This window comes from Hylobates moloch, unplaced genomic scaffold (genome assembly GCF_009828535.3).
Source record: "Hylobates moloch isolate HMO894 unplaced genomic scaffold, HMol_V3 SCAFFOLD_1, whole genome shotgun sequence".
Classification (NCBI taxonomy): Eukaryota; Metazoa; Chordata; class Mammalia; order Primates; family Hylobatidae; genus Hylobates; species Hylobates moloch.
The window spans coordinates 39,463,531-39,475,620 of record NW_026652276.1 but is presented as its reverse complement, the minus strand read 5'-3'; the positions used below and the strand labels follow the sequence as shown (position 1 = coordinate 39,475,620).

At 39.9% G+C, this 12,090-nt stretch overlaps 1 pseudogene; it reads left to right on the top strand.

Moving 5' to 3' along the window:
* The first annotated feature begins 6,637 nt into the window (after window positions 1-6,637).
* Window positions 6,638-7,747, top strand: LOC116813025 (ATP synthase subunit a-like; annotated as a pseudogene).
* Window positions 7,748-12,090: the final 4,343 nt, after the last annotated feature.

The following is a 12,090-nucleotide window of genomic DNA, read 5'->3' as shown; positions in this document are numbered from 1 at the left end:
GCAGGAGACTTGCTTGAACCTGGGAGGCGGAGGTTGCAGTGACCCAAGATCGTGCCACTGTACTCCAGCCTGGCAACAGAGTGAGACTTTGTCTCAAAAAAAAAAGAGGGGGATAATAGTAACTGTGTATGAAGTTGCTATAAGGTACAAATGTGGTATATAGTGTGTAGAGTGTGCAGCCCAGTGCCTGAGACATAGTGATTGCTCAATAAATGTTAACTATCAATAAAATGATTATTATCATCCTATTTCTAAGAACCTGAAGTCCTACCAGGATAGTAACTCTAATTGCCAGAATAAGAAGGGGAAGTTTGGGTTGAGGTTATTTTCCAATCAGAAGTCCTCTGCTCTTGAGTTAGAGAAGATTTAGGGATCAGTAGAATTACAGTGAGGGAAGTGATGAGAAACTGGGGGAAGTTCTAAGAGAAGAATTAGCTCAAAATGTCAGTCTTACAGAGCCTTGAAGGAAAATCATGTCAGAAGGGAGGGAAAGGAAAGGAAGCCAAGACTCTGGTTAGTGTAGACCCTCTTTGGTTGTGGTCAAGACAGTATGGGATTGCCATTTTATTAGTAATATATATTGTATATGAATTTAACTTCCCTTTTGGTTTCCTCTTTTCATCCTCACTATTACTAGACCATGCATATATTGAGAAGTAATCTATGCTGCAACTCTCCCTCAGAACTGTATGTACTTAAAATCAAGTTAGTAGAGATTTTGAAAGGACTGTGATTTAAATAAAACACAAAAAAACAGTAACATAATAGATGATTGTCCTTATTCACAGGTCAGGGAGCCACTAGTCCATTGCAGCTCTTTTCTCCTAGAGAGATCTTCAAGAAGAGATCTTTGTGCCCCATATGTAATGACTACTTAGGAGCTGAGTCAAGCAAAGAGTCTTATTTTAGTTTTCTAAATACCAAGTCTGGGCAGGCCTATGTTTTCACTACATGGGAGGAGTCAAGTATCTTTTCACTACATGGAAGGGGTAAGTGGTTAAGTTTTTTCGTATGTTGGCTGCCTAAGTCATTCTGCTTGGTACCATGGCTCAGTTAATTTTGTCAACTGACCAAGGACTATATAAGTGAGGGCAAGGCTACATCCCACTGTGTGTAACAGGAAGTAGTGACATGGCACTCTGCCCTTTGAATTCATTGTGTATTCTGGGCCTGGCTAAGTGATATTGAGAAGAGATAGCGGTAATCATTGGCAACTTTAGTGCTCTTAAAACCATTCACTCACAAATATTTATTGACAATACTAGAACATCTGTAAAGAACACAGTATCTGGCAAATAGTATAAGCTCAAATTTTGTTGACTATAAACCAATGTTTGGGCTGTACATTTGCCAATATGCAGCATTTAACTACATTTCTTCAAGCAAAATTCAACTATATCTTCAGAGTAAAGAATAGAAAAGGAATGAATTAGATACAATGTCTTTTGGATGTATTTTTCTATATTCAGCTTCCCTGCTGTTAAGAAATCCCAGCTCCAGTTCAGCAGTGGTAAAGTGATTGCTATCACACAGCAATGAGTGGTGTCTGTGAGCTCATGTTGAGCAGCTGTTACAGAATTTGAAAGGGCAAGGCATATTTCATGTACGAGTCCTCAACTATCTCCATCAAGCTGTCACCATAGAGACTGAGAACTTAAAGACTTCCTTGCAATCATCTTGGAAGGGAAATGTCTATTTCTGGCTGAGGCTTGGCCTCTCTGGAGAGGAGTTTATAAAGCATGTCTTACTATCTGCTATGTAGTGAGGAATTTAGGACAAAATTTGGAGCAACCTTATGGGGTAAGATAATCAGCACTTTTAAAAAAAGGAAAACCAGGCCGGGCGCGGTGGCTCACGCTTGTAATCCCAGCACTTTGGGAGGCCGAGGCGGGCGGATCACGAGGTCAGGAGATCGAGACCACGGTGAAACCCCGTCTCTACTAAAAATACAAAAAATTAGCCGGGCGTGGTGGCGGGCGCCTGTAGTCCCAGCTACTCGGAGAGGCTGAGGCAGGAGAATGGCGTGAACCCGGGAGGCGGAGCTTGCAGTGAGCCGAGATTGCGCCACTGCACTCCAGCCTGGGCGACAGAGCGAGACTCTGTCTCAAAAAAAAAAAAAAAAAAAAAAAGGAAAACCTACTTAGATTAGCATAGAGCTAGATCCTATAAGTCAGTTATGACCTGGATAGGATTTAGGTACTCTGGAAATCACTAATCTTCATGTTTTGTGGCATATAGGTTATGGGAATGGTTAGGGCAAGAAGCTAGTTATAATCCAGAAAGAGGTAGGCAACCTATAGGACAATCACTACCCTGGGATTTTCTGCAAGCAGTTGTCATAAACTTAAATATCAGTTACCAAAGATCATATGGTTTAAGCAATTTTTTTTTTAGCTGCTACTTCCTTCAGTCCTTATAGATAGATAAGACCAAGCACCTCTTCATAGGTTTCCATTTTTTGCCTCTACTGTAGGACTGATCAAATGGCTTTTAAAGTAATCTAATTTTGTTTCCTAGAAAGATGAGAGAAGTTTAGTCTTTCAAATAGCCTATGTTAACAGTGATTCTGAAGCCAAGTAGGACCCATGGAAAAACAAAACAGGATTGATTTCAGTCTATTTTACCTCTTGGAACATTAATTCCATAAGGAAAGCACTTCATTAAATTCTGCTGACATAGAAAGCTTATAAAATGTGTTTCTTGGTTCTTTTTAACTATATTAAACTTTTTTCTTTGGGCTGGGCTTGGTGGCTTATGCCTGTAATACCAGCACTTTGGGATGCCAAGGCGGGAGAATGGCCTGAGCCCAGGAGTTCGAGACCAGCCTGGGCAAAAAAACAAGACCCTGTCCCTACAAAAAACCCACAAAACTTATCTGGGCGTGGTTGTATGTGCCTGTGGTCCCAGCTACTTGGGAAACTGAGATGGGACGATTGCTTGAGCCCAGGAGGTTAAGGCTGCAGTGAGCCAAGGTCACACCACTGCACTCCAGCCTGGGAGCAAGACCCTATCTCTAAAAGAAACAAAACAAAAAACAAGGCTTTTTCTTTGGATGCTTCCAAAATTGCATTGGAATCCATTAAATTTTAAAATGCATGCCCTTGGGTATCACAATTTCACTTCAAGGAATTCCTTCTGGACAAATATTCCCATTAAATGAAAGTCCATTCTGAACTTGAAGTGCTCAGGCTAATTCCTGCACTTGGCTCCAAGAATGCTAGGCAAAAGACTGGCAAATTCACTTCTGGAAAAAAATCAACAGCACAAGAAAGCACATTCGGGAGTCCTACAATGAGGCAAGTGGATCCCACTTGATGACTTCAAAGTGAATCTGCAAGAGGACAAGTATTATTTGAGTATATGGAAGTAATAATAAACTATTACGTGAAAGTCACTCGACATCTGAGGAATGCCTCCATCATGAAATCAGACACTAAAACAATGTAATTTAGAGTAAACAAAGACAATGCAGGAAGAGAAATAAATTATGAAACATAAACAACAATGGAATGCTATGATAAGAAAGAATTATCTGTAGATAAATTCTATATGATTCCACTTATATAAGGTAGAGAAAGAGAAAGAATGTGGTTGCCAAGGGCTGGGGGAATAGGGAGTAGGGAGTTATTGTTTAATGGAGAAAGAGTTTCAATTTTGCAAGAGGAAGAGTTCTGAAGATGGGTGATGGTTGCACAATAATATTAATGTACTTCATACCACTGAAATATATACTTAAAAATAGTTAAGATGGTCAAGTTTACGTTGTGTGTATTTGACCACAATACAAAATTAGAAAGAAAATGAATAATGGGAGCTCTCGGAAATGAAAAATATGATTGCTGAAATGAGAAATTCATAGACAGTATGGAAGATGAAGACGAGAACATTTCCCAGAAGGTAGATTCAAGAGATGACATATAGATGGAAAATAGAGGACAAAGTTAAAGGATCAGCCTGTAATCCCAGCACTTTGGGAGGCTGAGGCAGGAGAACTGCTTGAGCCCAGGAGTTCGAGACCAGCCTGGGCAACATAGCAAGATGTGTCTCTGTTAAAATAAAACAAAAAAACAAAAACACTTTTTTTTTTTAAAGTTAGCCAGGCATGGTGGCTCACATCTGTAGTCCCAGCTACTTAGGAGGCTAAGGAAGGAGGATCACTCAAGCCCAGGAGTTGAGGCTGCAGTGAGTTATGATGACAAAGCAACACACTCTCTCTAAAAAAAGTGAGAGATAAATATTGTATCAGAGTCCCAACAGCAAACCTAATTCAGCACATGAGCACATGGTTGGGATAAAGAGATTTTTATGAAAGGACTATTTACGGGACTGTGAGCAGCAAGGATTAAGGGGACAAACAAAGGTGGTATAGTGTCCAGGGACCAGCAGCAATGAGAAGCTATTACACTCCCAGGACTGAAAGTGCAAGGGGAGGAGGCCGTGTAAATGGGGTCCAATAAGAACTAGAGCCAAGGAGGAAGGGCCTTCCAATGATAGATATAGCTAGTGCCTGAGAGATGGGGCTCTGCAACAGCAACAAGACAAGAAAGCAAATTCAGGAATCCTACAATGAGGCAAGTGGATCCCGCTTGATGACTCCAAAGTGAAATCTACCAGAGGAAAAGTATTATTTGAGTATACAGAGATAATAATTTGAGTATACAGGAGAAATATTCTGATCTCTCTCTCTTCCTGTGATCTGATCTGATATTGGCCAGACCTAACCAGAAGGTAGACTGGGTGAGAGTCTATAGTTCATATAGTCTATAGTCATCCTCTCAGGGTACGGTAGGTCTAGTATGGGAAAGAAAATAAATTATCAAAGAATAGTACAATAATATTTTCCCATCTGAAAAACATCTGGTGTCCATCCCAGGGAATTAAAAAAAAAAAAGCCTTACATTAGGCAGAACATAACGAAATTTCAGAAAAACATTAACCAAGAAAAGATCCTAAAAGCTTGCAGAGAGGACAGAAGAGCTCATATATAAAGGATCAAAAACGAGAATGGCATTGGATTGATCATCAGCAGCACCGAATGCTGTATGACAATGGAGCAATGTCTTCAAATTTCTGAGGAAATTTTCTCTTCTCTTCTCCTCTCCTCTCCTCTCCTCTCCTCTCCTCTCCTCTCCTCTCCTCTTTTCTTTTTGAGATGGAGTTTCGCTCTTGTTGCCCAGGCTGGAGTGTAATGGTGCCACCTCAGCTCACCACAACCTCTGCCTCATGGATTCAAGCGATTCTTCTGCCTCAGCCTCCCAGGTAGCTGGTATTACAGGCATGCGCCACCATGCCCAGCTAATTTTGTATTTTTAGTAGAGATGGGGTTTCTCCATGTTGGTCAGGCTGGTCTTGAACTCCTGACCTCAGGTGATCTGCCTGCCTCAACCTCCCAAAGTCCTGGGATTACAGGTGTGAGTCACCATGCCTGGCTGGAAATATTATTTTCAAGCCAAATTGTCAATTAAATGTAAGGGTGGAACAAAGACATTTGCAAACATGCAATGTTTCAAAAAATTTCACAGTGGGAGGTTTAACCAGCATCATACTAGCTAATTCATCACTAGATATTGTCTTACACGACACATATTATGTTGTAGGCCATTTCCACTATGTCCTATCAATAGGAGTGGTATTTGCCATTATAGGAGGCTTTGTCCACTGATTCCCCCCTATTTTCAGGCTACACACTTAATCAGACCTATGCTGAAATCCACTTCACCATTTTATTTATAGGTGTTAATTTAACTTTTTTCCACAGCACTTCCTCGGCCTATCTGGTATGCCTCGACATTACTCTGATTATCCTGATGTGCACACCGCGTGAAATGTTATCTCATCCATAGGCTCATTTATCTCACTAACAGCAGTTATACTAATGATGTTTATAATCTGAGAAGCCTTTGCTTCAAAACAAAAAATACTAACAATTGAACAACCATCTACTAATTTAGAGTGGCTTTACAGATGTCCACCACCCTACTGCACATTTGGAGAGCCAACTTACTTGAAAGCCTAAACAAGAAAGGAAGGAATTGAACCTCCAGAAACTGGTTTCAAGCCAATCCCATAACTTCTATGACTCTCTCGATATTAGTTAAATTATTACATAACTTTGTCAAAGCGAATTTATAGGTTAAATCCTATATGTCTTAATGGCTCATCCAGTTCAATTAGGCCTTCAAGACGCCACATCCCCTATTATAGAAGAACTACTCACTTTCCATGACCATGCTCTTATAATTATTTTCCTAATTAGTTCCCTGGTCCTAAACATCATTTCCCTAATACTCACAACAAAATTAACTCATACTGGCACCATAGATGCTCAAGAAATCGAAACTGTGTGAACTATTTTACCCGCCATTATCTTAATTTTAATTGACCTCCCATCCCTATATATTGTGCACATAGTAGACAAGGTTAACAATCCTTCTCTTACTGTCAAAGCAATTGGCCACCAATGATATTGAAGCTATAAATATACAGACTATGAAGAGTTAGGCTTTGATTCTTATATGATTCCAACAGCAGACTTAAAGCCAGGAGAACTTCGACTCCTTGAAGTTGATAACTGAACAATTCTCCCAATAGAAATCCCTGTCCATATATTAATCTCATCCGAAGACATCCTGCATTCATGAATTATCCCCTTACTGGGCCTCAAAACAGATGGAATCCCCGGACGCTTAAATCAAACGACCTTAACCGCTACATGTCCAGGCCTTTACTATGGACAGTGCTCAGAAATTTGTGGGTCTAACCACAGTTTTATACTTATTGTCCTAGAATTAACCCCCTTAAAATGCTTTGAAACCTGATCCACGTCTGCACTATAATATCACTGTAAAGCTATCTAGCATTAACCTTTTAAGTTAAAGACTGAGGGGATCTGCACCTATTTGCAGTGAATGCCTAAACTAGATACTTCCACATGATCCATTGTCATCCTGTCAATAATTGTAACTTTATGCTCCATTATTCAGTTAAAATTATCAAATTTCATTTATTATATAGCCCTTATAACCAAAAACAATCAAAACACAAAAACATAAAGCTCCCGAGAATTAAAACGAACGAAAATCTATTCACCTCTTACTACCCCAACAATTCTAGGTCTACCTGCAGTAGTATTAATCATTTTATTTCCTCCTGTACTATTTCTAACCTCCAGTCATCTAATCAGTAACTGATTGATTTCCATTCAACAGTGACTAATTCAACTTGTACTAAAACAAATAATAATAACCCATAACATTAAAGGACGAACCTGATCCCTTACACTGATCTCCCTAATTCTCTTCATTGCCTCAACCAATCTCCTTGGGCTTCTACCCCATTCATTTACACCAACTACCCAATTATCAATAAACCTAGGTATAGCAATCCCCTTATGAGCAGGTACAATCATTACAGGCTTCTGCTTCAAGACAAAAACCTCCTTAGCTCACTTTTTACCACAAGGCACACCTATACCACTTATCCCTACGCTAGTGATCATTGAAACTATTAGCCTATTCGTTCAACCAATGGCACCAGTTGTGCGATTAACAGCCAACATTACACCCAGAAACCTGCTAATACATTTAATCAGAGGAGCCACACTAGTACTATCAACTATCAGTCTTCCCGCAGCTTCAATCGCTCTCATTACTCTAATCCTACTAACCATCCTCGAATTTGCCATAGCCCTTATTCAGCCTATGTCTTTACATTGCTAGTAAGCCTTTACCTGTACAACAACACATAATGACCCACCATACACATGCCTACCATATAGTCAAACCCAGCCCCTGACCACTAACAGGAGCTCTCTCATTTATTTCTCCTAATAACATCTGGCCTGGCCATGTGATTTCACTTTAACTCTATCACCCTTTTAACACTGGGCCTACTAACCCACACACTAACTATATACCAGTGATGACGTGACATTATCCGAGAAATTACATTTCAAGGCCACCACACATCAATCGTCCAAAAAGTCCTCTGATATGGAATAATTCTATTTATTATCTGAGAAGTATTTTTTGCTGGTTTCTTCTGGGCATTCTACCACTCTAGTCTAGTCCCAATTCCAGAATTAGGGGGACACTGATCCCCAATAGGTATTTCTCCCCTCAACCCCTTAGAAGTCCCCCTCCTGAATACATCTGTATCACTTACATCAGGATTTTTGATTGCTTGCACTCACCACAGCCTGATAGAAGGTAGTCGAAAGCAGATACTTTAAGCACTATCCATCACAATTATCTTAGGTATTTACCCTTCTACAAGCCTCAGAATATTTCCAGGCCCCCTTTACTATCTCTGATGGCATCTATGGCTCAACATTCTTTACAGCCACAGGCTTTCATGGATTTCATGTTATTATTGGATCAACATTTCTCACTATCTGCCTCCTCTGCCAATTAAAATTCCACTTTACATCCAACCACCACTTTGCCTTTGAAGCTGAAGATGTAGTATGACTGTTCTTATATGTCTCTATCTATTGATAAGGGTCCTACTCTTTTAGTATAAACAGTACCATTGACTTCCAATCAATTAGTTTCCATAATATCCGAAAGAGAGTAATCAACCTGACACTAGCCCTAGTAACCGACACCTTACTGGCCCTATTACTAATAATAATCGCATTTTGGCTCCCACAACTTAATATCTATATAGAAAAATCCAGCCCCTAGGAATGCAGATTTGACCTACTAGCCTCCCCCTGCCTCCCCTTTTCCATTACATTCTTCCTAGTAGCCATCACATTCCTCCTCTTCGACTCAGAGATCGCTCTGCTACTACTGCTGCCATGAGCCCTTCAAACAACCAACCTGACACTAATGATCAGCACAGCCCTTATACTAGTTACCATTTTAATCCTAGGCTTGACTTATGAATGAGCCCAAAAAGGATTAGACTGTGTTGAATTGTAAATAGTTTAAGTCAAAATAAATGATTTTGACTCATTAGATTATGGTAGACCATATTTACCAAATCCCCGTGATTTATATCACTATTATATTAGCATATACCATACCACTGCTAGGAGTATTCGTCTTTCGATCCCACCTAATATCATACCTATTATGCCTAGAAGGCATAATACTATCAGTATTTATCATAAATACTCATAACTTTAAATATACATTTCACTCTAGCATCCATAATACCCATTATTCTTCCAGTATTTGCTGCCTGTAAAGCTACAGTGGGCCTTGCCTTACTAGTTTCAATCTCCAGTACATATGGTCTAGATTATGTACAAAATCTAAATTTACTTCAATGCTAAAAATTATTATTCCAACAATTATACTTTACCAATGGCATGGTTCTCTAAAAATCCTAATATGAATCAACATGGTTATCCACAGCCTACTCATCAGCCTCATCAGCCTACTATTTTTTAACCAATTCAATGATAACTCATCCAACTTCTCATTAGTTTTCTCTTCTGACCAGCTGACATCACCCCTTCTAATCTTAACAGCTTGACTACTGCCTCTTATAAGTCTAGCAAACCAATATCACCTGTCCAATGAATCACTCCCATGAAAAAAGCTCTATATTTTTATACTGATCTCCCTACAGACTTTTAAAATCACAACATTCACAGCCACAGAACTAACTATATTTTATATCCTCTTTGAAGCCACGCTAGTTCCTACCCTAATTATCATCACCTGCTGAGGCAACCAACCAGCATGCCTTAATGCAAGCTCATACTTCTTATTTTACACACTAGTAGGCTCCCTTCCTCTACTCGTAGCATTTGTTTATACTTAAAATACCTCAGGTTCACTAAATATGCTAGTAATAATACTTACTACCCAAGAGCTATTAACCACCTGATCCAACAACCTTATTTATCGTTGAATTGGTTAAAATATAGTAGGCTGATGAGGCTGATAAATAGGCTGTGGATAACCATGTTGATTCAGATTATAGAATTTTTAGAGAACCATGTCATTTGGATTGTAAGCCTGCATAGGCAAACAAAAAGTATCACTCTGGCTTAATGTGTGGTGGGGTGTTGAAGGGGTTGGCTAAAGTGTAGATACCTGAGTTGCCCAGGAGATCAGGTGAAAATAGTACTAGAGTTATTAGAAGGAGCAGGAGAAAAATTAAACCTAAAATATCTTTGGTTATATGGTAGCAGTGGAAGATAGTTTTATATCAGAATAAATGCTGGTACAAGATAGGGTCACCCCTGCCAGCAGGCTCAAAAAAATTAGTGTTGAGGTTACGGTCAGTTAATAGTGTAGCAATCCCGGCGGCTAGCACTGGAAGGGAAAAGAGTAGAAGGACTGCCGTAATGAGGACTGATCAGACGAAAAGGGGTGTTTGATACTGGGACATAGCTGGGGGTTTTATGTTAATAATAGTGGTAATAAAGTTAATGGTTCCTAAAATAGAAGAGGCACCTGCCAAGTGGAGCGAGAAGATGGTCTGGTCCACAGAGGCTCCTGCATGTGTTTGGTTTCCTCTTAAAGGGGGATAAACTGTCCAGCCAGTTCCAGCACCGGCTTCTACTATCGAGGATGCAAGCAGGGAGCAGAAAAGATAGAGGGAGAAGTCAGAAGCTCATATTATTTACCCGGGGGAATGCCTTATCGGGTGCACCACTTATCAGAGGGACTAGCCGTTTCCCGAAACCCCCAATTATGATTGGTATCACCATAAAGAAGATGAAAACGAACGCGTGGGCAGTAACAATAACATTGTACATCTGATCTTCTCCTAGTAGAGTTCCTGGTTGGTCTAGTCCTGCTTGAATTAGGAAGCTTAAGGCAGTGCCTACTATCTCCGCTCTTGCGCCAAGTAGCAGGTATAGTGTTCTGGTAACTTTGTGGTTAGTTGAAAACAATCAACGATTGATGAACATAGGTGGGGGGAGCAGGTAAAATGGCTGAGCAAGCATTAGACTGTAAATCTAAAGACAGAGGTTAAGGCCTCTTTTTACCAGCCCTGAGGAGATTTCTCATGTTGAATTGCAAATTCAAAGAGCAGCTTCAATCCTGCTGGTTATTTTTATAAAAAATTAACCTTCTATATGCTCTTTCTTTAGGAAGCAATTGTAAAACAAAGGAATAAACAAGCAAATAAACAAAAAAGGAAGACCCTGGGTTGAGGGAACGTGGGATACATGCACAGACAAGTGTAGAGAAATCCCAAGAAATCATAGGATAGCTATACAGAAGTCCTAGAACATAATCGAGTTCAGACAGAGCAGGAGAAAAGAAGGTTCCATTTGGATGTCTTTAAGGGAAAAAACAAACCACTATCACTTTCAGAGAGATTTAACAATTCTTTTGAGGTTTTGGGAAGGGCAATGAAAATAAGCAAATGACTACTTTGAAAAATCATCCCTGGCCTGCCGTGGTGGCTCACCCCTGTAATACCAGCACTTTGGGAGGTGAGGCAGGCAGATTGCCTGAGGTCAGGAATTCGAGACTAGCCTGACCAACATAGTGAAACCCCTTCTCTACTAAAAGTACAAAAGTTAGCCGAGCGTGACGGTGTGCACCTGTAATCCCAGCTACTCAGGAGACTGAGGCAGGAGAATCGCTTGAACCCAGGAGGTGGAGATTGCAGTGAGCCGAAATCACGTCACTGCATTCCAGTCTGGGTGACAGAGCGAGACTCTGTCTCAAAAAATACCAAACCAAAACAAAAAAATCATCCTTCTAATAGTATTTGTTTAAACTGTGTATGTAGATTGCTTTTATATAACATTAAAATTTAAAATATTCTCTCAAGAGTGAAAAGATATAAGTGTAAAGGTATCATAGACCATTGTATCTAATGGTGTGTCCATTAGCAGGATACTGGTTAAATTACGGTACTGCCAAATGATAGAATACTATGTATTCTTTAAAGGGAATGAGATAGACTCTAGATGTCTACTGAGTCAAAAGATGTCCTAGATATATGTTTAAGGGAAAAAAAATACAGATTTCAAAAATTATACCCATAATGTGATCCTTTTTTTTTTTTTTGAGATGGAGTTTTACTCTTGTTGCCCAGGCTGGAGTGCAATGGCATGATCTCGGCTCACCGCAACCTCTGCCTCCTAGGTTCAAGCAATTCTCCTGCCTCCGC